We start from the raw sequence: 26,865 nt of genomic DNA, 5'->3' as shown, positions 1-26,865 counted from the left end.
GTACAGGTAAAAGTCCTGGTTTAGCCAAAACTGGTAGGACAAGCACCACCAATCAGCTGACCGGCACCTGAAAAGCCCTTTGCAAGACCCCCCAATAAGCTGATTGCTGAATCCTGTGGAGTGCATTGCCTGCATAGTTTGGTGTCGAATCATGTAGGCAAAAAGGGTCAACCAGGCGTCACTGTGATGCACCACTCAGCTGTCAAATTTGGTTTGCATGTGGGGGTGGGAAGGATAACAATCTGGCTTACCGCCTCCCTCTGCCCCAGACTGCGCTACAATGCTTTGCTACTACATCTGAGGCCAGGTTCCAGTTCTGCCTAGAGCTGAAATGGCAACAATTCAATGTAATGAGTTCTACAGGGCTTTTGTTTCCAAGCACAAGGCCGCAGAGGAGATGAGTGCTAGATCCCCAAGCTCTTGGAACCAGGGGACCAGCCAAGGGATTAAGGAAGGAAGCAGCCTGCACACCAGTGAGGTTGGAGGCCCTGGTGTTCCTCTATATAAAAATAAAACATAATTAATTAGCCCTGCCACCAGCTTTATGGACAGATGCTCTTTTTGCTTTCCACATGAGGGTCACAGGTAGAAGTTCAGCAGGTATAGAGTCTCCCCCTCACACCATCATGTCCTCCCCATTTCAGCCTGTTATTTGGCTGTCAAAGGTAAACAGCTTCTGGCATTCTTTTTTTTTTTTTTTTAAGGCATCAGGCCTATAATTAATTGGCTATTTACTTGGAGTCATAGAATTGCAGAATTGGAGGGACCCCAAGGGTCTTCTAGTCCAACACCCTGCAATGCAGAATATGCAGGTGTCCTAATCTCATCTCATTAGATTTTGGTAGGCAGCTAGTTCACTCTGGCTCCTACCCCAGAGGGGCTGCTGGTTGTTTTCTGGGTTTCTTAAGCTTGTGGCTGTTGACCTATCAGTTGTGTTTTCTAAACCTTGTTAGGAACATAGCAAGCTGCCTTAAAGCGAATCAGAACCATTGGTCCATCGAGCTCTGTACTGTCTACACTGACTGGCAGCAGCAGGGAGTCTCTCCCAGTCCTACCTGGGGGTGCTGGAGATTGAACATGGGACCTTCTTGCATGCAAAGCAGGTGCTATGGCCCTTCTGCAAGAAACAAGAAGCTGCCTTGTGCTGCCATAGTCCTATTGGTCCATCTAGCTCAGTATCACCTCCTACACTAACAGACAGCAGCTCTTCTGGGTTTCAGACAGTGAATGTTCCCAGCCCTACCTGGAGATGTCAGGCATTCCAACCTGGGGAAACAGATTCCTGGGAAAGCAGGTTCTACATGCAAAATAGATGCTTTACTCCTAATCTGTGCCCCTTCCCTGTTATCCATTTCTGAGGACTCTTACATCTACTGAACAACTTATTGAGCAAAACTGTTAAGAGAAGCCATAATTGCCATGATGCAACAAAAATGGAAAACCCCAAACAAACTGGAAGTAGGAGCAAAAAGGAGGGGGAGCCAGGAAAGTATTAATCCACCACATTTCAAGTTCTAGTGGTTCTTCTTTGTTGAAATTTGGGGAAAGATACAACATTTAGAGCTGCTGCTGCTTTGAATTAATAAATACCATATTTTTCGCTCTATAGGGTGCACCAGACCACAAGACGCACCTAGTTTTTGGAGGAGGAAAACAAGAGAAAAAAAATTCTGAATCTCAGAAGCCAGAACAGTAAGAGGAATTGCTGCGCAGTGAAAGCAGCAATCCCTCTTGCTGTTCTGGCTTCTGGGATAGCTGCGCAGCCTGCATTCGCTCCATAAGATGCACACACATTTCCCCTTACTTTTTAGGAGGGAAAAAGTGAGTCTTATAGAGCAAAAAATACGGTATCTCTTTTGTCCCCTTGCTTTTTGTTCCTAATCGCCATGCGCCTGGGTGGTGTTCCCCTTCTTCAGGTGGATTCTGAATCCCATGGGGAAGGGTAGACAGTGACTGGCCACCTCTCCCAGAAAACCAGGCTCTGTGAAGGTCCCACTTAGCAATTTCTCTGAGCCCGGACATGGCAAGGAGGTCAAGGGGGGAAAGCCAGTAACAGGCCAGGAGTTGGGCCAAGTCTTGGGGGCTTTGGCAAGGGATCAGCCTGGCTGACTGCTGGTGCTAGCCTTGACATGGACAGCCATGCTGGTGACATCAGCCTCCGTGGGACACTCCATAAATAAGCATTTGGTGAGGCAGCTGCAGCCACCACCTGAAGTTTCCAGGATGCTTCTGGACCCTGAAAATGACCAAAGGCTGGAGCAACACACCTGCAAGAAAAGGTTGTGACGTACGGGGATTTTTAGTTTAGGAAACAAACGTAAGAAGAGCCTGCTGGATTAGGCCCATGGCCTGCCTACTCCAGCATCCTGTTCCCACAGTGGCCACACAGATGCCTGTGGGAAACTTGCAAGCAGGATCTGGGTGCAAGAGCACTCTCCCTGCCTGTGGTTTCCAGCAACTGGTATTCAGAAGCATTACTGGCTCTGAACATGGAGGCAGAGCATAACTGTCATGGTTATTGATGATGATGATGATTTTATTTATACCCCGCCCATCTGGCTGGGTTTCCCCAGCCACTCTGGGCAGCTCACAGCATATTTCAGAACATACTAAAACATCAAACATTATAAACTTCCTAATACAGGGCTGCCTTCAGATGTCTTCTAAAAGTCAGGTGGGGGTGGTTTATTTCCTTGACATCTGAAGGGAGGGTGTTCCACAGGGAGGGAGCCACTACCGAGAAGCCCCTCTGCCTGATGCCCTATAACCTCACTTCTCGCAGGGAGGGAACCAGCAGAAGACCCTCGGAGGAGGACCTCAGTGTCCAGGTTGAACAATGGGGGAGGAGACGCTCCTTCAGGTATACTGGGATGAGGTTATTTAGGGCTTTAAAGGTCAGCACCAACACTTTGAATTGTGCTCGGAAATGCACTGGGAGCCAATAAAGATCCTTTAGTGTTCTATGGTCCTGGTGGCCGCTCCCAGTCACCAGTCTTCTCTTCCTTGATTTTGTCCAGTGCTCTTTTAAAGCCATCCTAATTGGTGGCCACTACTGTCTCCTGTGGGAGGGAGTTCCAAAGCTGAAAAGTGTGTTGCATGAAAAAGGACTTCCTTTTATCTGTGCTGAGCCTTGCAGCTTCATGGGATGTCCATGAGTTCTAACATTACAAGAGAGAGAGGACCAGTTTTCTCCATTCTCCAAACTAAAAAGTCCCAAAGGTTGCAACCTTTCCTCATAGAGGTGTCACAGTGGATTAGTAACAGTGGACCTACATATATGAAACTTTGGTGACTTGTAGGGAAACTGGGTAGGATTTTTCTCCTGAGTTTATCATAAGAATCTGTTCTCAACCACAGCCAACCAGCAACCTCTGGGAAATCCAATCACAGGACCAGAGAGCAGCCATGCTTTCCCCTTTTGCAATTCCCCAGCAACTGGCTTGCTCTAGCAAGACTTTTCTCATGTTCAGAGGCATTCTCGAGAAATTAAGGTGGCAGAGTCACAGCCACCTTGCCCAGCACTTTCAGAGTTCTGGGCTGTTTGCTGCTGTTGTGCTCCACTGCCTGCTCAGTTGTCCCAGTGCTGCTGCCCTCTGCTAAGATCTAGTCAGGGTCCCTTCAAACCAGACACCAGCCCTGCTCTTTCTAGAGAAACTCTTGCTGCCACACAGGAACACAGGAAGCTGCTCTCTCTCTGTGCCACAACCCCTTTCTCAACGATAATAAGATTCCAGTTATCATGAATAGTTCTAAATGAATAGTTGTTTAAATAGAAAGCTGCACCCCCCCACCAGGGACTCAGGTGGCGCTGTGGGTTAAACCACAGAGCCTAGGACTTGCCGATCAGAAGGTCGGCGGTTCAAATCCCTGCGATGGGGTGAACTCCCATTGTGCGGTCCCTGTTCCTGCCAACCTAGCAGTTCGAAAGCACGTCAAAGTGCAAGTAGATAAATAGGTACCGCTCCAGCGGGAAGGTAAACGGCGTTTCCGTGCACTGCTCTGGTTCGCCAGAAGCAGCTTAGTCATGCTGGCCACATGACCCGGAAGCTGTACGCCATCTCCCTCGGCCAATAAAGCGAGATGAGTGCTGCAACCCCAGAGTCGGCCACGACTGGACCTAATTGTCAGGGGTCCCTTTACCTTACCCCCCATACCAAGTAGTATTGTCTGTGTTGACAGGCAGTGGCTCTCCAAAAACGCAGGCAGTCCTATCTGGAGGTGCAGACAGGGGTCGATCCCAATCCTATCTGAAAATGCTGGTAACTGGACCTAGGTCCTTCTGCATGCAAAGCAGAGACTCTGCCACTGAGCTACAGCCCTTCCATCACTCTTTCTTTCCCACAAACCCCCTGCTTTTAAATATGGTCTTTGGCTCATCCATTCAGTACTCCTTCCAAATTCTAAGAACATATCATTGATTTGACCCATGGGCCAAGTCAAAATCACAGATAAATATACCCTGTAAATAGGACATTGCGGGGGACAGGCTTCTGTGTGGGAGTGGGGGGCAGAACCTCAGATAATCGAGTACATGCTTTTCAATATGCCTCATTCCAAATCCTTAACTAATTTGGAGCAAGGCATCACTTATTTTTAGTTTTGGATTGCTATTTTGTGCAAGCATGGTAAATCGCAAAAGGTGTATGTGCACATGTAGAGACCCATGTATCTCAGGTTTCTTGGCTTGGAGGAACACACGCGCAGACACACACACACACACAGAGAGAGAGAGAGAGAGAGAGAGAGAGAGAGAGAGAGAGAGAGAGAGAGAGATGGCTGCTGTTTTGTGCAAATCTGGTAGATTGAGAAATTTGTATTTAAAAAACAAACAAACAATGGTTTGTGCTTACAGATAAACAGATACCAGTGTGCATGCCCATAATGACCTCAGGCAAGGCCAGCCCACCCATGAAGTGGCATGAAGTAGCTGCCTGAGGCAACAGAAACCCCTCCCCCCCTCCAGGCAGCACCCTCATGGGTGCCTCCTGCCTGCATCCTGGGAATAGCTCTCCTGACAGATGATTTGGACTGGAGCCACAGTGTGCAAATAAAGGATGAGATTGCCCCTACTACTAGGCCTGGGGTCTCCAATGTGGTTCACCCAACCCCCACTCACAGTACTCCTATGTTGTGAAATGTGGGGTTTTTGGGGGAGGAAGACCTGTTTGATTGGGATATTGCCTGCTTGTGGGTGGGGTGTGGGTGTGGGTGTGTACCTGTGATCCGTGCTATTTCTTTAGAAAAAGATACTCAGAAATCACCACAAACACCTCCTCTTGTTCTCTTACAATGGCAATGGTGCCCACCTGAGAAGTGCCAGAACTGAATTTCTACGAGTTTTGATTGGGGGAAAAAAACATTCCCTGTGGTGATGTTTTGCTGGGTGCTATCACCCTCTGTGCCCCGTACTTCCGTTTTGTTCATATCAGCCCAAAGGAAAGGCTGCAGTCTGCCTTTCTCCACAACCAGCTGCTGAAGACACATTTATGGGACAGTGAACGCTAAGGTTGTGAACATGAGCCGTGTGGGAGGCACGTTCGCAACCCTCAGCATTTGCAACCCGCAGCGCCGTGTCTGCGCACGCACGGGTCACGATTCGGCACTTCTGTGCATGTGCAAAGTGCGATTTAGCACTTCTGTGCATGCGTGAGCACCAAAACCCTGAAGTAACTCGTTCCGGTACTTCTGGGTTCGGCACGGTGCGCAACCCGAAAACGCGCAACCTGAAGCATCTGTAACCCAAGGTATGACTGTATTTCTATTTTTACAGTTAAAACTTTTTGGGCAGCCCCCATTGTTGAGCTTTTTGGGGGCAGCCCCCATTGTTGAGCTTTTTTTAGGGACTCAAAGTTGTTGAGCCTTTCTTGGGAAATCACAGGTAAAAATAAAAATACCGTATCAGTAGGACATTGTGGGGGGCAAGCTTCTGCATACAAGGGGGCAAAACCTCAGAAAATTTTCAATGCTTTTCAATAATATTTGTGGAACCGGGGGGAGGGGTTGTAGGTGAGTTGACCCCTCCCTTCTGTGACTGTTTCTCACTTGCATTGTCTATTTTAGATTGAAGCAATACTTCTCTACTTATGTAACTTTGTAATGCATTTTCATAGGTGGTGCCTCAACAATAACCATTTGCCACATAAACAAAAACTTTGTGAGAGCATTGGCTCAGTCTGGTCAAACTTCAGTATTGGAAATTGTTGATGGTTTCAGTGGGAGACTGAGGCTGTGATTCAGAACACATCTATGTTTGGGGGCAATTCAGTTCACATTTAAAGGTGAGCCTGTGCAACCTGTACTTTCTAAAACAATATGCGAACCAATACGCAACCATCATCCAAAATTCACATGTGTCCGGATTTTGCAATGCAGGTTTCCATCCAGGTAATGTGTACAAAAACCGGGCACATACTGGGGTAAAGTGTGCATGCAAATGCATGTATTAGTGGAAATTGCTTTGCTGAAATATGCTTATTAGAAGAAATTTGCGCTAAAATGCTGACGAGGAGTTGTTGTTTTTAACTGCAAATTGCTGCAAAAACGTGGATAACTGAATTCAAGACTGGGGGAAATGAGAACCCCAGAGAACCAAAACTGAGCAGACTTTTCCATTCCTATTGAAATTATAGAAACAGTTGAACGTAAACGCTGGCGAGCATCACTCTCTAGAGCCAAGTCATCCACACACAACTTTTGCCAACAGGTCATGTGTCTGCGGTAGTGCTAATGCCCCATCCAAAAATGCAGACCTATCTTTCCTGCCAGAGGGGGATTAGCCAGGGAAGCAAATCCTACCCCCTCTCCCTTACATCGCAGCCTGCAACACCAGGATCTGATTGTGACCATCAAATGTGTGCAAATCACACCTTCTTTTAAAAGAAAAAAATTGCTTCTAGAGCAGAGCGAAGGAGGGGAAGGGGAATGTGTCCTCTTACCTGTTCGCAGCCCCCAGTAAGTTTGGGTTTCCCTCAAAGAGACACAGAGAGAGAGAGGCCTAAAGGGTTGAGATTCTGAGTTATTTAACTGCACCCGCTGACAAAGTAGCGTCCCGGTCGCCTAGGTGATGACATTGGAGCTGTCGAAAGCTATGTGAAATGTGTGGCAAAGGCCCGCGCACTCCTTCCTGGAACGCCAAGTGTGGCGGGGAGGGGCTGTTCACTCCCCCAACTGTGTCCCTGCCTTGAGGAATTAGAGAGCAGGCCCTGAAGCGGAAACCCTAGACAACTTGCCTCACCTGGTCATCCGATTCTGTTTTTTCCCTGCAAACTCTCCTGAAAGCATCCAACACCTTTTGCAGATTCTGCGTAGGTATATGACCCTGCTTACATCTGCCTTTGTAACTCGGGGTGCCTCTCCCAGGCCATCTGTATTTTTGCAGAAGGGATTTAAAAAGGCATACCGGGGAAATTCAGGTTTACGCAGCAATCAAAGTGGATTAAAGCACTCTGTCGACAAAGCCTCTTTGGAAAAGAAACAGACCTCCTTGTTTTGCAGTTAGGAAACTGTTAGGAGAAAGCGCGAGATGAGCAAATGATTAATGGAATGACAGATTGTGCGAGCAAATTGTGATGGATGCTTATTGTCGGATAAGATCTGAATGAGCGGACCTGAATGCCATCTAACCTCTGCGTAAGCTTTGTAGAAGCAATGTGGGATGAATGCTCAATATATAGTTGTTCTGGAAGTGGCCACTGACTGTTACGTTTCAGCTGACATCCTGTATGTACATACTTAGGAGTCAGCCCGCTCAAACACAGCCCAATTTACTTCTGAGTAAAGGTGCTTCAAATCACATTGTTATCCAATTAAGTGGTTGCCTTTGTTGGTTAAATAGTGTAGGCAAAATTCTGACAGCAGGCACCATCTTAGCTAGGAAGGAGGAACCTAGAATCACAGAACTGTAGAGTTGGAAGGGATCACCAAGGGTCATCTAGTCCAACCCCCTGAAATGCAGGAATCACAGCACTCCAGTTCCCTGACTAGGTTGTCTGGGGCTACTAGGAACTGGTGGCCAAAAGCATCTGGAGGGCTATGGGAAGAACTTTCTGGTGGGAAGAGCTGTTTGACGGTGAAACAGACTGCTTTGGAGGGTGGTGGACTCTCCTTCGTTGGAGTTTTTTAAGTGGACTAGATGAATCTCAGGGTCCCTTCCAACTCTACAATTCTATGTTTCTAATTGGAATTCTATGTTTCTAATTGGAAGGTACCAGGTTGGCAAAGTCTGAACTAATTGATCACCTGACATTGGACCTTCCATTTCATGCCAACAGCCCTGTATTGTTTTATTGAAGCACACCTGATCTGATTATTTGGATAAGAGTGACCTGTGCAGCCGCAGCAAACAACTTTGCTTCCTTATCATCAGGCGTAGCAATATGGCAAACATGAAGCTTTGGGTCAAGCTGGAGCTAAGGCCTATTAAAACTTCTGCATAAAGTAAACTCTTTGGAGGCCGCACACACAATCTTGAAATGCATAGACATGCATCGTGCTTCTTTTTCCAGACTGCTTTCCTTAATCCTGCTATGTTCTCCTTATATCGGCACTCGATCCATGGAACCACCATGCAGATCAAAGGCTTAGCCAGTTTTACTTCTCCAACTCGTGTCCAATGCTAGTCCTACTCACAGCAGACCCATAATGGTCATGGCTAACTTGGGTCCATTAATTTCAGGGTGAGTAAAACATAGCTGGAGGCAACCCTCTGCTTCTGGTCTATGTCGGTGTCATATATGCTGAGCCATAAATGCATTCCATCCCATTCCATCCCATTTTTTACACACACACACACACACACACACACACTTAAATTGTCTGCAAAAGATGGGGAACTGGATAAGCAATATGATATACATTGCTATCTAAGACTGTGGCAGCTACATAACAGGCGGAACTTAGCTGGTAAAGCTTCTCCATCACCAGTAAGGTAATGCAATAATGAGCATTGACATACCTGTTGGGTTTCTGCCTGTGTCATGCAGCTATTCAAGGCAAAAAATGTCTGTTCTTCAAAAGGCAACAAGCTGTGTGTGTGTGTGTGTGTGTGTGTGTGTGTGTGTGTGTGTGTCTGGTTCAGATAGGTCATTTCACAACCAGTCCCTTGAACATTTTGTGGCTGTTCTGGAAAAGAGGGCTGCTAAAGTGTTTTTCTGTTTTCTCCCAACCCGATAAACAAATGCAAGGCTTTATTAATTGAGAGAGATGTCTTCAGAATCAGGAACTATGCTGGAGCCAGACTGGGCTGCCAGTCACCATCACTCCATCTGTAAATTACCGTATTTTTCTCTCTATAAGACACACCAGGCCATAAGACGCACCTAGTTTTTGGAGGAGGAAAACAAGAAAAAAAAAATATTCTGAATCCCAGAAGCCAGAACAGCAAGAGGGATTGCTGCGCAGCAGAAGCAGCGATCCCTCTTGCTGTTCTGGCTTCTGGGATAGCTGCACAGCCTGCATTCGCTCCATAAGATGCACACACATTTCCACTTACTTTTTAGGAGGGAAAGGTGAGTCTTATAGAGCAAAAAATACGGTAATTCTCTCTCCCATTTGTCTCAGGAATAGGCCATCTTAATCCTAAAGAAATGCCTGGGCAGGGCCATAGCTTGAGGGTGGTGAGGAAGGCTCCCTCCAGAGGTGCAGGCTTTAAAATGTGTCATAAATATGTCTATAAATAAAAATATTGATTAATGCCTCATAAGAAAAGGTTTTAAAAAGAGGGTCTTTATATGATATGCGGGGGCCCTGTTTTTCCCTATTCATTTTTCTTTAAATAGGGGGTGCAATCTGGACAGTTCTGCCAGGGGCGCAAGATCACCTAGTTACGGCTCTGTGCCTGGGTCAAATGCAGAACAAGTGAATTGAACATAGACCCCACGGAAATCAATGACGAAGGATGGACGATGCTGCCATTTTCAAATTCTCTCTGATTCTCATTTTGTCTTAAGTCTTCAGTATACCACATTTCAAGATCAGCTTGCTATTACATACAAAACCCCAGCAGCATTCTACAGCATATTTCTCCCAACATAATCATTTTTTAATGTGATTTTGCCCTATAAGGACATATTTATCCTAATATAATGTATGTTGTTGTGTGAATTCATCCCTCATCTTTTCTCATCACCTAACTCTCAAAACACCGATTTTGATTGGATCGAAATTAATTGGAGCCACAACCCCAGAGTTCTCCACGACTGGACCTAATGGTCAGGGGTCCCTTTACCAAGGGACGCAGGTGGCGCTGTGGGTTAAACCACAAAGCCTAGGGCTTGCCGATCAGAAGGTCAGTGGTTCGAATCCCCGTGATGGGGTGAGCTCCCATTGCTTGGTCCCTGCTCCTGCAAATCTAGCAGTTCAAAAGCACATCAAAAGTGCAAGTAGATAAATAGGTACCGCTCCGGCGGGAAGGTAAATGGCGTTTCCGTGCGCTGCTCTGGTTCACCAGAAGCGGCCTAGTCATGTTGGCCACATGACCCAGAAGCTGTACGCTGGCTCCCTTGGCCAATAAAGCGAGATGAGTGCCGCAACCCCGGAGTCATCCACAACTGGACCTAATGGTCAGGGATCCCTTTACCTTTCAGTTAACTAAACCACCATGCAATTCTAAGCATGTATGCTCAGAAGAAAGTCCACTGGAATGCAATGGGGTTTACTCCAAAATAAGTGATGGATCTAGTCCTGTGACTTCTATTAGGGGGAGGAAACAGATATTTTATTTAAGGTATTTTTACCCCACTCTTCAGCCAAAGAAAGCTCCCAAGCAGATTGCAGTTATCAATAAGGCAGTTCCTGCCCTTGCACTTACTATCGTGACGCAACACAAAAGGAAAATTGACTGGGAGGGAATTGGTGAAAAGCAAACTCAGGCACAAGCATTCTTTCTGGCAGCGAGGGTGGATGCAAGCTCTCAGCATACTGAAATTGAGTCGTGTTCATTTTAGGTATGACATTTATGGAGGATAAGGAAAGTATGAATCTTCATCAATTTAATATACACATTTCTCTGAGCACATTGAATTTTAAAATGGTTTGGTTTTGTACCACCTGTAATATGAATTGCAAATGCACCCATAACATTTTTAAAAATGTGATGACATATTGCATTGGATTTTACTGTTGTGTATTGGGTTGTTATGGGCATAGTATATAAAAGCTATACAAAGGCCATATATGTAAAAGCAGCCCTGGAGTCTCTATAATTTCCCCTTTTAACCCAATTAGTGACTTGTTTACCTACCTCTCCTTTTGCAATTTGCAGCCTTTCCCTAAAAGCTGAGGGCAACTTCCACAAGCTGTTGTTATCGATTTTCTCTCATTACGTCCCATAATTAGCAGAGACGCTGGCTGTGATCAGAAATTAAGAATCGGGGGACAAGTTGGAACATGCTTTATGTACAAAAAAAGGGGGGTAAATATTATAGGAGACTCTTCTAATTACAACGGAGTTTTGTTGACATTTCTAGGCTTTGGGGAATGAGTGACGGGATGGGGGAAATGGAGGTTTAATTGCCTGGTGAAGTGTGTTGCATGTAATTAAGTGTGGTACAGATTCCCTTCCGATATAAAAATATTCAACATCGTTTGCCGTTATTAATGTGTAAGGATGTTAGTCGGCATTACAATGCAGCAGGGGAGCCCCATAACCAGGGGCCCTTTTTCTATCTGCCTCTTCGGATTTTCCCCTGGCTGCTCTCTCTCTCTCTTCTCAGGGGTCTTGCCTTGACCTCTCATGGGTCTTGCCTTCCTTGAGTGTTTTTGCCTGGCTGGAATGTGCCCTTGAGCTCTGATCATACCTCTTGCTTGCCTGGATGGAGGAGCGAGAAGGGTGTTGGTGTAGAAATTAGCCTGCTGTGCAAGGTAAAATGAACTCAGATAATGAGTTACGTGGCAGCCCCTGGATAGCTCAGTTGGTTAGAGCATAGTGCTGATAATGCCAAGGTTGCAGGTTTGATCCCCATAAGGGACAGTTGCATATTCTTGCCTTGCAGACGTTAACTCAGGAAATGAACTCACTCAGCATCACTGGTTGAGGGGCATCGCTCTTATCTACCACAATCACAAAACCACTTTCAGGCTGCTACAATGGGTAGGACTAGTGAATAGTATCACTGAGATCATGACAGTGGACTGAATTCAGATAATGCCGCTTGCCTGACTGGGTGGAGGACAATGCGTGGAACAACTAGCCTATGGACAAAAAAATAAAATTTAATTTAATTGCTCTAGCCATTTTTACAAAGGTGAAATTTGCATTCATTGCTCCACCCACTCTTGCCTCCGGTACCACCCACCCCTGGGGATGTGGCCATTGGGGTGGGGGAAGCTCCTCGCCTCTGATCTGTTAGCATTTCACTCCTCTGTTGCTGGATGTGTAGTTGTTACATCACATGTCAGTGTTTACTTTCTAGGCTTGGAAAGTGTGAGAACGGAAGTCAGTCTTATGCTGTACTGTACTTTTGTGTTTCTTTTTTCCCTCTCTCTCTCTCTCTCTTGGAGAAGAAGTGAGAGGACACCATGGTTGCTTTGTCCTGTATATAAAGGTAAAGGTAAAGGGACGCCTGACAGTTAGGTCCAGCCGTGGCCGACTCTGGGGTTGCGGCGCTCATCTCGTTTTATTGGCTGAGGGAGCCAGTGTACAGCTTCCGGGTCATGTGGCCAGCATGACTAAGCCGCTTCTGGCGAACCAGAGCAGTGCACAGAAACGCCGTTTACCTTCCCGCAGGAGTGGTACCTATTTATCTACTTGCACTTTGACGTGCTTTCGAACTGCTAGATTGGCAGGAGCAGGGACTGAGCAACGGGAGCTCACCCCATCGTGGGGATTCAAATCGCCGACCTTCTGATCAGCAAGTCCTAGGCTCTGTGGTTTAACCCACAGTGCCACCCACATCCTGTATATATTGCTTAATAAATCACTTAGAATGCTACACTCACGCTCCACGATCATTTCTGCTATACTCTGCTGAGTGAGCGTGCACATGTCTTTTGATATGTGCTGCTGGTGCACACCAGGACTGACTTGTGAATGTCCTGGGCTGCACTTCATCCGGAAGATGTCTGGAGAGGTTTCTCTCATTCCAGGGGCTGCATGTGCCCCCTCCCCCAGGGGTGTTCCGACATGATCTACTGCAAAATTCCAAGTCCAGATTTTAGAAATTTGGCTGTGAAACCAAACTCTTGGTTTGGGTGTGGAGCCACAAGCTGGACCTGGGGACATCCTAGGCGACTGAAACAGTGGCGGCAGTTCAAAATGTACTCACGCCTGCCCAATTACGCAGGAAGGTCCCCACCCAGCCCTGGAGAGGCACTCCTTGGAGAGCAGCAGAGCTGCAAGGAGCAGCAGGCAGGCAATTAAAGGCCTGCACAACTGGCAAAGGCAATGAGAGGTGAATTGATTCTCCAGCTGGTACCTTGCAGCGAGCATGTTGTTCTGTGGCAACTCAGGGAGCTGAACGGGGCCGCAAAGCAGGAGACTTTCCCTGCTGCTTGTTAGGGGTTATTCTCCCAGTGTTGAAATTTAGATTGTATGCTCCTACAGGTGAGGAACCTGGAGCCCTCCATGTGTTGTTGTTGTTGCTGCTGCTATATTGTGATTGTTGATGTTGTTGTAACAATAATGTCTTTCTTTTTCCCATTTGACGCTTTCTGTTTCTTTTAAAATTGAGTTTAAGGTGCAGTTTACATGGAATGAGAGTTGCTTTGCTGATAGAATTTATGTGTAAAAGTGATGTATAGGCCAACTTAATACATACTTTAAAAATATTATTATTATTAGTTAAATGATGATTGTGATGAAAGGTTTGCTATGAATTTATTAATAATAATAATTCAATAATGATGGTGAAGAAGGAAAAAAGATACAGGTGTAATTTAATATCAAACCTTTTATTCATCACCATCACCTTTTTCGTTAAGATTGTTTGTTGTTGTTAATATTTATAATATAATAATATTGATACTGATGAAATATATTACTGTTAAATTACTACTGAAATGTATATAAATTAAAATCATAAATAAAATTTTTAAAAAGATATAGATGCAATGATAATACAGTGGTATCTCGGGTTACAGACACTTCAGGTTACAGACGCTTCAGGTTACAGACTCCGCTAACCCAGAAATAGTACCTCGGGTTAAGAACTTTGCTTCAGGATGAGAACGGAAATTGCGTGGCGGCGGTGCGGCAGCGAGAAGCCCCATTAGCTAAAGTGGTGCTTCATGTTAAGAACAGTTCAGGTTAAGAACGGACCTCCAGAATGAATTAAGTTCTTAACCCGAGGTACCACTGTAATGTTGTTGATTATGATAATGTATTATGTTGTTGTTGTTGTTGTTGTTGTTGTTGTTGTTGTTGTTACATTGATATTCCACCTTTTCCTCCAAGGAGCTCAAAGGTGGCATACAGATTTGAACCGATAAAACCATGGTGTGGAGGGGCAATGGTGGTGGGCTGCCAAGGGTCACCTGGCGTCAGCCCTGTACATAATGATGACAGAGCGTGTGATGCCAGCTACATCCTGCTGACGTTACACTGATATTAGGTATCCACCGTGAAGCAGGGCTGCTATGATTCATGGCAGACGTGTGGGTTACACCTCCGCACACTCCCCACAGCCCCTCCAGCTCATGCACTTAGCCGGTCAAGGATTCGTAGCTCAGTGGCAAAACACCCGCTTTGCACGCAGAAGGTCCCGGGTTCGGGTGTCGCTGTCTCCCTGCTCACTCAAGAACCTCCAAAAGCAGGTTCTCAGTCTTGGGTGACAACTCTATACAAAGCCAACTTTAGTTATGTCCACTGGGCTTCAAATCGAAGCCACCAGCTCCTCCGCTCTGCTTCTTCTCTGTGTGTTTTTTTGCTGCAGTGGTTTTATTTTTAACTCGTCTTAAGGCACCACAATGGGAAGCTCAGGGAAGATATTCTGGACCAGTCAGCCAGGAATTTTCAAGCGTGGTTTTAATGAGCCTCCTTCTCAAGCTCGGGGAGAGGAGGCGTGACAGGTGGGAGGATCCTCTGCCCAGATCACAGCCCGAAACAGATGCAGCGCTATTGTCCCTCCTCTGGAAGGCTGTTGTTTTCTCTGATTTCACCAGGGACAAGCTCTTTAGACTAGTTCTGTTACATTTTGTACCTGTTCATTGCAATATCCCCTTGTTGGTTACACTAGCCTCTATGGCAACCGCCATAGTAACACAATTGCACAATGCAAAGGCAGGGCCACCAAGCTTTTGCCGGCTGGGCTGGGCGTGTGGGATAACCCAGAGGGCCCCGCTCTCTTCCAGGTAAAAACTTGGCTCATTGTCTGAAAAGTGGGGGGGGGGGGAGCTCCTGACTCGGGTCCTTTGCTGCTTTGCGCTAATTGGAACAGATCACTTTGGGTGCATCCAGACAGCCTTATTGTTTGGGTATTCGTCCAGATTTGTTTTCACGCATTTCATGCATTTAAGGCCCCTTTCTTTCTCCTCCAATGAATCCTGGGAACCTTAGCTTGCTAAGGGTGCTGAGAACTATATCTCTGTGAGGAGTAAACTACAGCAACCAGCCAGGCTTCCTCGGGGAGAGGACCTGTACTTTGGATACATGTTTTTGAGCCATAATAGGTTTGGAAAGCAAGGAGATAGATGATTTTCTCAGTTTAGTCAGTAGATGCAGATGTGGTGATGGTTGCGGGAGAGACAAACTCATGAATAAATTAACCAAGAGGACTCATTTTACTGGACCCTGGTGTCTCTCTGTGTGTGTTTTCGTTCTTTCACTCCCTCTGTCTCTCTCCCTCCCTCCCTCCCCCCGCCTCTTGTAGCATCCCACTTTCTCCCCATTCTTCTCACAGTCTCCCAGAACGTTCCCTTTCTCTCTCCCACCCTGCATTCCATTCAGTGCCTCCCCGACTGATCAGAGCCTCCAAAAGCCCATAGAGCTGAAAGAGGAAGTTTGAAAGAGCAAGACTCTTCTCACTTCCTCTATTGCAGGGGAAGGAGCTAACCACTCTGAACACCATGTGATGTGAGCAGGGTAGGACTCAAAGACTGCACAGTCACCAAGGGAAGTCCTCATGGGCACTAACATGCCCACGGGCACCACGTTGTCAACCCCAAGCAGCCGGTATATTGGTAGCATGGCTACCTCTCCGGATGTTGGAAAAAAGGAAGGAATCAGGAGTTCAAAGAGATCAGCAGTTCCATCAAACAATTTAAGGGCACTGGGGAAGAAGAAAAGAATATTTAAACTGAATAGTTCCATCAATCATAGCAGTCTGTCACCTATCCCCCCTATGAGTTCTCCTGATTTGTAAAAGCATTTATTATATTAGACTCTGCATAGTGGATATTTGCTCAAATCCTTGCCCAACAGGGAATCTCACCCTGATCTGATCCACAAGGTTGTTGTTTGGCAGAAAACCCATGCATGATAATCATTCGCTCTGACTTACTCTAACAGGATGGTTGTTGAGGGGGAAAGCCCAAATCACCTAATCACTCACTCTGACTTAAAGGTTGCTGTTCTGGGCAAATCATGTTTGCTAATCCTCTGGCCTACCCAACAAGGATGTTGTTGGACAGAAACCCATCTGTGTTAACCTGAGCTTTTAAGAGGGAATGCGGGATGCATCCTTTTGCTCTCACCAAGTCCCGGACCCTAACTTTTTCTTGCGACAGCTGCTATCAGGGAAAGAGCACAACACTCTTCAGTAAATTTACAGCAGGCAGAGCTTTGCTCAAAGAGAGGAGACGTCCTGTGATAACTTAGGCCAGAGCTAGCTAAGGTGTATTCCAGGTGTTGTTAAACTACAAGTCCCATCAGCCCCAGACGGCATGGCTAATGGGTAGGGGTGATGGGAACTGGAGTCCAGTGACTTCTGGAAGGCTAGAGGGCTCCTATTCCTGGACTAAAGGCTCCTGGGGGCTGACCGAGACCACGATCCAGAAAGGAGGCTCCCTCCAGTATCCCTGCATGAGCGGCTACCCTGGCTTATATTTAGACTGGCTGATTTGTAGGGTGGGAGGCTAGTGTCTACACACACTCACACACCCTTCTATTCTCCAACCAGGCAAGCAAGAGGAATTATTGAGCCCAATGACACATTCCAGCCAAGCAAAAACTCACCAGATAGTTATGGACTGTGGACTGGAGAATGGATGGGATGGAAAGACCTGGAGGGTATTTATTCAGCCCCTGGATTTGAGGTTCCCTCATCTTGTGTTAGGGCTTTGTGGAGCTGCTCCTCAGCACAGGACCAGGCTTGGTGGACCAACACTTCTCTTCCTTTTTCAGTACTGGAGGCTAGTCCACTAAGGTGAATGAAGCACTGCTTCACCACCCAACTCCCACCAACTTACATCCAGCCCAAGGGGTGACACTGCCCTCCAGTTTCCTTAGTCTCAGTGTTGCCCTTGTAGAACTCAGCAGGGAGGAAGAGGGTGGGAACAAAACTAGAAATTGTTGGCTCTGCCTATAATTGACTATGGCGCCACCTACTGTTAGGCTCCCTGCCTTCCACCCTACCAGTTTCAATGGGAAGCAGCCAACACTGCTATTCCCGTTCTAAACGGCTTCCCACAAAGAACCGAATCTCACTACTGAAACGACCAGAGTCTCAGAGTCACATAAAGGCTGACAGGTTTGATTGTGGCATAGGGTTTTGTTTTTCTTCCCCTTTTTTGGGACTAGAGCTTATGCTAGTTGGTGCTATCATCCATCTTTAAGGTACAAAGGTACCTCGGGTGAAGTACTTAATTCGTTCCGGAGGTCCGTACTTAACCTGAAACTGTTCTTAACCTGAAGCACCACTTTAGCTAATGGGGCCTGCTGCTGCCACACCGCCGACGCGTGATTTCCGTTCTCATCCTGAAGCAAAGTTCTTAACCCGAGGTACTATTTCTGGGTTAGCAGAGTCTGTAACCTGAAGCGTAGGTAACCTGAAGCGTCTGTAACCCGAGGTACCACTGTACTATCAAAGGCTTTTTTCTTTTACGTTTGCTGGAGCATAGGGTTGACCCACCTATTCCTCAGGAAGGTTTGTAGCTCAAATCATATCCACATCATACATTCAACACACATTCAAAGCACATGATTTCCCCCAGAGAATCCTGGGAACTGTAGCTTCCTGCTCACAGGGCTACAGTTCCCAGGATTCTCTAGAGGAAACCACATGCTTTAAATGTGTGGTCTAGAACTGGTGTCAGCGGCTGAACATCTGCTTGGCATACAGAAGGTCCCTGGTTCAGTTCCTGGCATCTCCAGGTATGTTGGGATAGGACCCTGTAAAAATCCCAGAGGGCTGCTGTCAGTCAGTGTAGACACTATGGAGCTAGGTAAGCCAATGATCCAACTCTGGTTAAGTTATCCCTCTATAAAAGTAATATTTCATTTCCTCTGGTCCTTTGTCCCCTGTTAAACTGGCATTGGGGCGGAGGTTGCCCCATATAATGGACAGGGGGGAGGGGGAGGATTCTCCTTTATGGAAAAAAATAGGATGAAGCAAATAAGAGAGCCAGGGAAGTATAGCAGTTAAGAATGTTGGGCTAGGACCAGAGACCCGGGTTCAAATCCCCACTCAGCAAAGAAGCTCATTGGACCAGTTGTTCTCTCTCAGCCTTGCCTACCTTGCAAGGCTGTTACAAAGATGAAATGAAATGCGTGTTTACCGCCTTGGACTCCTTGGGGGAAATGGAGGGGTATAAATAAAGAAAATCAATAAGGACTGTGGAAAGGTGCCTTTTCCCAAGTCATACCATTAGTCCATCTAGCACAGTATTGCCTACACTGACTGGCAGCAGCTCTCCAAGGATTCAGGCAGGGGAGACTCCTAGCCATACATGCAGATGCCAGGGACCAAAACTCGGGCGCAAGGTGTTCTAACCACCAAACTATGACCCTCCCCTTAAGACATAGGTACACTGGAAGCCACATTATGCAAAAACAAACTCTTGGTCTATCTAGTTCAGTATTGCCCACACTGACTGGCAGTGGCTCTTCTGGAGTCTCTCCCAGCCTTACCTGGAGAAGCCAAAGATTGAACCTGGGACCTTCTGCATCAAAGAGATGCTCTGCCACTGAGCTATGGCTCCTCCCTCTGCTTTATTTGCAGATTAAATAAATAACTGGAATTTTAGGAATTAGAGAAAGCAAAACACCCTAGCCTAGCAGCTGGCCGGGCACTCCAGCCATCCTTAGGGCCATTTCCCCTCTACCCGCCTAACCCAATTCCCCCTTCCCTACCTGGCTGACTGGGGTGTGGGTTCAGCTCTGCCAAGGGGGGGACGCGACAGAGGTTGGCACCCACGTCCAACAGAGCCAAGCTTGCTCATCTAGTCTTTTCTTGTTTCCCCACTTGGGCCTGGGCTGGGATGGAGCTTTACTCCGCTCCTTCCCCTCCCTCTTTGATTCCAGGTTGTTGGGAGGGGGGCTGTTTCCCCCAATGCGTTGCTTTTTTAACCCTTCCCTGGCATTCTTGGAAGGGGATGGCCAGGAGGAAAGGCGCCTTTTCGCTCTGAGCAGGCGGGAAGGCAGAGAAAGAGAGGCAGAGGGGGAAAGATGGGGAGGAGACTCACGGAGGTCCTCAAGGCAACTTTCCCACCTACATCGCCCACACTCAAACTAACCTACAGCAAGCATCTTTTCATTGTTGCAGAGAAACTAACTTCTCCATTCCCATGTTCATTGACAAACAGGCACGATCCCAGCTCTGGTCTCTTCAGAAGTTAGCCCTGTGGATGAGGACCTTTGCAGCTCTTACGAATCCTGCTCAGAGTAAACCCATTGAAGTTAATGGGCATGCTTAATTTAGACCCATTAATTTCAGTGGGTCTGCTCTGACTGGAAATTGGTTGGATGCAACCCTAGGGCTGCTGCAATCCTAACCCCACACATTCCTGGGAATAAACCTGACTGAATTAAATGCGGTTTACTTCTGCGCAGATGTGGTTAGAATCTCCCTTCTAATGCTGGCTTCAGCCTGATATCACCTTGATAAATATCCCGTTGGTTGCATTCAGCGGGTTTTAGACAATGTTAGTCTTACACATTGAGTGCAGCCATGTAAAATGACCGCTATGGTAACTAAGGCCCCTTAATAGGTTTAACTCTCTGTCAGGACTTAGCTAGATACATCTCAGTGGGACTTACTTTTGAACTATGGGTGGGGTTGTATTTCACTCTCTGTCAAATAGGTAATTCAGCTTAACAACTGTCACTCAGAGTAGGCACTTGGGTATCTGCAAGAATTTTTTCGTGGGGGGGCAGGTTAATTTCTCAACCCCCCCCCAATTATTATTTTTTAGAAGAATCGTGCTTGCATATTTTGGATTCTACAAATGCTAAAAACTTCTTTTAAAGATGGGGGGCGGATCTGGAATTTATGTTTCATGGATGGGTGGGGGGTGCCTTCCTTGTCCCCCGTGGACGCCCATGGCCAAATACCTCACACCCACGCGTGCCAAGAAGGACAGCAGCAAATGGAGAAAATGGTCTCCTCTTTTGGGGTTTCTGTTTGTGAATTCATGAACTGGAGACCTTCCTTTCCGCGCCATTTATACCTCACGCTTGTTTCAAATTTGGAGGCGGCTCAGGAACTACAGAATCCGAAGCGTCTGACTGCACCCCACATAACCGGGTGGTGGTAGTGGTGGGGTTTCGTTTTTTTTAGGGGGAGCAGGATTTTAGACATCGTATTGACAAATCGAGGCTGCAATCCTAACCCCACTTCCCGATTGGATACAATACGGCTTACTTCTAAGTAGGCACTGTTAGCATTGCACTCCAGGGGAAAAAATGCTATCATGTAGGTTGACCGACACCCGATGTTTATATATATATATATATATATATATATATATATATATATATATATATATGGCCAAAGGGATCTGTTTACATTGATCTCTGCGATCATGCCATCCTCCTGTTCCTGATCCCATCTCATTTCTTTACACACACGCGCGCGTATACATCGTGGACTTTCCTGCAGCACCTACCCGTGCTTGCTTCTCAAATCGCAAAAGATTCTCCCCTCCAATTTTCATCATTATAAATTATAAAAAAAGTTACCTTACCCTTCCCCAGTTCCAACTCTTTAAAAAAGGCATGGGGGTCCATCTTTTATCATGGCAATTTATTACGATGCTCGGCTCGCCCTCTTGCAAACTAACACACACACACAGAGAGACACACCAACCCACACCTCCTCCTGGGAATTTTCTTTTAAACATTTCCCCAATGGTTGAATAGCAGTCGAGGGTTGTGATTTTTTTATTTTATTTTTTAAACCACAGAAGAAACGAAAATGCACACAGATTTGTTTGTTTTTAAACAAACGGATTATATATATTGTTATATATATATATAAAACAAAACAAAACACGCCACTGTTAATGGGGACCCCTCACCAATCAGGCCACATATAAATATAGATATAGATGTGAATGTACCTTTTCTGAAATTGCTCCGGAATCGCAGGCGGTTTTGCAGCTTGCTGCGGATTCCTGGTGGATCCCTTCCTTTGTGGGTGTTTTTGAGGGTGTTTCCCCCCTTCTTCCTGGGTGTTCATTTGTTGTTTATTTGAGCTTATTATAGAGGCGGGTGGAGGGGGTGGGCGGCAGTTGCCTAACTCTGCCAGCGCTGGTCGTGTGTCAAATTAGCCTGTGCGCCGAATGAACCCGCAGCCGGAGAGCGCAGAGCCCCGTGTGGATGCAAAAATAAATAAATTGGGAGGGGCGGCCAAGTGAGATTCGAGACATCAACAAAAACAGCAACGCGGGGGAATCTGTGCGCCAGGGGTTTATTTCCTTTTGAAAGCAGCAACAGCGCAAGCATTGCCGAAATGGCACGCAGAAATGTTTCAAGCTAGCTACGTATTCTGCTAAAGGGGATTCCTGGACCCTGCTGCAAGGATCAATCCGAATCAAAGTGTTTCCCACACCAGGTGTAAACGGGGCAAGCGTCGTTACGACGGCGGAGCGAATCCGATCCGTACGGTCGGTGGCGGCTCAGGCCTCCAAGTTCGCGTGTGGCCAGCTAAGTCCTGCTTAGAGTAGACCCACTGAAATTAATGAAGCTGTAACTCATGTCCAAACGGTCTGCTCTGAGGAGGACTAGCATCGGGTGCAACGCATGGATTGCCGTTCGTTCTGTATTAAATCGTATTATTCGCATTAAGATGCTGCTTTTAAAGTTGTTATATTTTATCCACTCCTTCAGGTGACTTATATACCTTTGCACAGGCCGCAAGGCGGTTTGCAGTAATACACGAAATCTATTTTTTTAAAAAGCAAAAGCAAAACGACAGCCCATTAAAAATCACTGGTTATGGTAAGTCATAACTAGTAATAATGTCAGGCCCCTGGTAGAACGCTTGATGAAAAGGTAAGACTCTGGTCCTGTCAATATTTTATCCATATTTAAATGTTCTTGTTTTTACGCATCTTCTTCAACCTGGTGCTCTCCAAACGTTGCTGGACTACAATTCCCATGAGCAGGTGCGGCGGGGGGCTGGTGGGAGTTGTAGTTCAAATGGCATCTGGAGGGCACCAGGTTGGCAAGGCTTTTTTAATGCACTTGAGCCTCCCTCGGGGCCCTGATGTGGCCAAAGAGGAGCAGAAATCCCGGAACAGATAGCAAAACGAATAGAATAACAACAATTTTGAATGGGAACGCACTTTTTTTCAAAATGCAGCTTTAATTCAGAAATAAATCTGACCCACTTAACTCAGCAGGATTTGCACGCGAGAAGTGCTCCATAAAAAATTTCAGGAGGGTGGCAGAACCCAATTTTCTCCCGGACAAAGAAAGAAAGTGAACAACTCAAAGCCCTCCAAACCATTTTTCCTTGGGAGTAAAAGCCATTGAACTCGATGGGCTGAGTAGTCGTGATTTCACTGTTGAACTTCCTGTAATGGGATTTCATTATTTCTCAAACTGTCCTTTCGAAAGAACAGCAGTTACAATAGTAATAACACGAAATAAATAGTAAAATATCACCACTAACGTTGAGGCTCATCATTCAGAACCTATTTTCAACGGTAAGTCAGGCGCCCCGGAACAACGAGAAAGCAACAAACAGGACCTCTGACCATACACAAAGGGCCCCTCTCCGCTAAACAGCCCCTCCTACCCACGGATGTGGAGAATCAGCTTTCGAGCAAAATAATAATAATAATAATAATAATAATAATAATAATAATAATAATAAGAAGAAGAAGAAGAAGAAGGAGGAGGAGGAGGAGGAGGAGGAGGAGGAGGAGGAGGAGGAGGAGGAGGAGGAGGAGGAGGAGGAGGAGGTGGTTTGGATTTGCAGGCAAGTTTTGACACCTGGGAAATCGGGTCGAAACCCTGACTAGAAGGGCTACGATGCAGTCACAGCCGTGCCATTTCAGCAGAAGGTGATCTCTCCCATTTGATTCAATGGAGCCCTATACACGTCTGTTCAAAACGAAGCCCCATTGAGTTCAACGGGACTTGTTTCCGGTGTTTATAGGGATCGCTGGCTTCTGGCCCTGCAGTTGGGATGCTATCGTGGAAGTGCCTGGCTAAAGCCACAACCAGCCTGGTTGGTGTCCCACCCTCAGATTTCCCCGTGACTCCAACATCCATAGTCCCTAACCACTGATCATGCTGGCTGGGACTGATGGGAGTTGAAAGTTCAACATCTGGGGAGAAGCAGGTTCCCCATCTCCGATTTGGACCATCACTTCCCTTGACTGCCCCTCAGTTCCCTCCATCACTATCTAAGAGGGAGAGTAGAGTACAAGCGAGGCGTCCCTGTGAATTGTCAATGATGGGGTTTCACTGCAAAGCTATTAATAAGGCGCTTTAGGAGATATGTTTGAGGCATATCACTTACTTCATCCGAGTAGTTTTCCATTTTTTAGATAATTTTTTAGGTATTATTATGGTTGCCATGCAATTCTTAGCTTATTTATTAGCTGCAGTTTATTTAACGTTGTTAATATTGTTGCATAGATCATAGATAATATAATATGTCTTTTGCTGTGATTTGGATGCTTAGCTTATTTTTTTTTAGTTGCTGCTGTGTTGTTTTACTGTTGATTTGTTATTTTGTGTGATTATGTTATACGATTCACTCTGTTGTTATTTATTGTTTGTAAGTCGCTTTAGGCTTCATTTGAATGAAAAGCAGCATTGGAAATACAATCAATCAATATAGGCATAACTTTATTACATATGCACTCAGCAAAGACTTAAAACACACACACACAAAGGCAATAATATGGACGTTTGGAGACTTTAATGTATGTAACATGAACTCTGGGACTTTTATCACTTGAGGATGTCATGATGTGCCTTGTATAATGCCCCGGGATCCGGTCCTACTCAGAGTAGAACCATTGAAATTAATGGACTGAAGCTCGTCATAGACTAGCTCAATAGGCCAGGCATGTCCAAAGTCCGTTTTGGGGGCCTAATCCGGCCCGCCGACCGGTTTAATCCGGCCCCTGTGGCAGTTTATTTCCTGGGGTAAAAACCTCAACAACTCCAACTCTTAAAAAAAGCAACTTTGGTCGGCCCCCAGGACCCTTCACTTCATCAAATCTGGCCCTCTTTGAAAAAAGTTTGGACACCACTGCATAGGCACACCGACCTAACCCCAAAGGAAGAAACACACACACACACGTGGCGTCAGGAAGATGTGAGTTCACATACCTGCAGCACAGCAGAGTAGTACCGGCTATCATGGGCGCAGGGGGGTGCAGATGCCCCCATCAATAAAAATAAATAAAAATTCATTGCTAACTGAGGTTCTCCCCCCCCCAACCCCCCCCCAAAAGGCCTGCCCCCCCAACAAAAAATATTGGCTACGCCCATGTCAGCTATGCACGCATTACCTGGGAGGAAGTGTCATTGATTTCGGCTGGACTTACTTCCGAGTAATGGGAAGAAGGAAGGTATAAACCCCATCGACTTCCTTTCTTTTCTCTAATAAATATTTATAGCCTACCTCTTTCGTTTTAAAAAAAAGAGAAAGAAACCTCTCTTATTTTTGCGAACACTTTTTTTTTTTTGCAAAACTGGCTCAGCCTCAGTCTGGTTGCAATCCTACGGGCCCACTTCCCTGGGAGTAAACCTCCTCTGAATGTAGGACTTCCAAGAAAACATGCACAGGACTGAAAAGCGAGTTTATCCTAAGAATCAGGTTGTGGATGCATGATCAGAGCAAATCGGACGGAGAGAGGAGAGGAGAGTGGGTGGGAGGGAGAAGGAAATTTTTGTCTGGGTTTTAAATTGTATTTGGGAATTAAAGGGCGACGAATGGACTGGTGTGTGAGAGGAAGAGAGAGAGAAAGAAATAGCTGGGGGCGGAGCAGCTCTGTTTGCCCAGATGATCGTTAAGAAGGTGGCGCGCTCTTTCCCGGGAATTGATTGTGTTTTTTTCTGTTTGCTGAGCGGGAAAGCAGGGCAGCGTTTCTCCATAAGGAAAATAACTGGCAGCGGTTTAACGGGGAGCGGGCATTCCAATCCCTGCCTGGAGACTGAATCTGAGACCTTCTTCTGCATGCAAAGTACTACATAGAACTAGAGGGTTGGGTCCATCAAGCTCAGAATTGTGTACTACACTGACCACTGGAGCAGCGTGGGGGGTGCAGGGGGGCCCGGCCGCACCAGGCGCAACATCTGGGGGGGGGGCACGCTCGCACTCGCAGCTCTCTGCCCCCTGCTAAAATCCACGGGTTAGGGGGCGCAAATTACTTGCCTTGCCCCGGGTGCTGACAACCCACGCTACGCCACTGACACTGACTGGCAGGTTTCAGACCAGAGACATTCCCAGCCCTGTCTGGATATGCCAGGGATCGAACCTGCGATGCTTTGTTGTTGTTGCTTAGTCGTTTAGTCGTGTCCGACTCTTCGTGACCCCATGGACCAGAGCACACCAGGCACGTCTGTCTTCCACTGCCTCCTGCAGTTTGGTCAAACTCATGCTGGTAGCTTCAAGAACACTGTCCAACCATCTCGTCCTCTGTCGTCCCCTTCTCCTTGTGCCCTCAGTCTTTCCCAAGATCAAGGTCTTTTCCAGGGCGTCTTCTCTTCTCATGGGGTGGCCAAAGAATTGGAGCCTCAGCTTCAGGATCTGTCCTTCCAGTGAGCACTCAGGGCTGATTTCCTTCAGAATGGATAGGTTTGATCTTCTTGCAGTCCATGGAACTCTCAAGAGTCTCCTCCAGCACCATAATTCAAAAGCATCAATTCTTCGGCGATCAGCCTTCTTTATGGTCCAGCTCTTACTTCCATACATCACTACTGGGAAAACCATAGCTATACTTTACCACTGAGCTATGGCTCTCCCCTGAAAACCTAATTAGGAACCCAGAAAACTGCTTGATATTGAGTCAGAATTTTGGTCCATCTAGCTTGGTAGTGTCTACATGGACTGACAGCAGCTTTCCAGGGTTTCAGACAGGAGACATTCCCAGCCCTCTTCAGAGACACCGGGAGCTTCTACAGTGGTACCTCGGGTTATAGACGCTTCAGGTTACAGACTCCGCTAACCCAGAAATAGTACCTCGGGTTAAGAACTTTGCTTCAGGATGAGAACGGAAATCGCGTGGTAGCAGAGTGGAGGCAGCAGGAGGCCCCATTAGCTAAAGTGGTACCTCAGGTTAAGAACAGTTTCAGGTTAAGAACAGACCTCCAGAATGATTTAAGTTCTTAACCCAAGGTACCACTGTACCTGCAAAGTTGATGCTGTGGTTCTTGATGAAATGCAGTTTAAACAGGAACAGAGGAAGCTGCCGAATCAGAGCAGTGGTCCAACTAGCTCTATATTTTCAACACTGACTGGAAGCAGCTTTCTGGGTTTTCAGGAAAGAGTCCTCCAGTCCTTTCTGGAGTTGTCCGGGATTGAACCTGGG

At 46.5% G+C, this 26,865-nt stretch overlaps 1 protein-coding gene and 1 long non-coding RNA gene across 2 annotated transcripts in view; both read right to left on the bottom strand.

Moving 5' to 3' along the window:
* Window positions 1–7,037, bottom strand: part of TP73 (tumor protein p73) — an 87,783-nt gene extending 80,746 nt beyond the window's left edge. Inside the window, exon 1 of the mRNA XM_083628707.1 lies at window positions 6,936–7,037. The gene's annotated coding sequence lies outside the window, so the exon portion shown is untranslated. The remainder of the gene's footprint in view (window positions 1–6,935) is intronic.
* LOC310769585 overlaps window positions 1–26,865 on the bottom strand; it is a 276,754-nt gene that overhangs the window by 80,746 nt on the left and 169,143 nt on the right. The window lies entirely within an intron of this gene.

This window comes from Podarcis filfolensis (genome assembly GCF_964270895.1).
Source record: "Podarcis filfolensis genome assembly, chromosome: 8".
NCBI classification, from domain to species: domain Eukaryota; kingdom Metazoa; phylum Chordata; class Lepidosauria; order Squamata; family Lacertidae; genus Podarcis; species Podarcis filfolensis.
The sequence above is the reverse complement of the archived record's forward strand: the minus strand, read 5'-3'. Positions and strand labels throughout refer to the sequence as shown.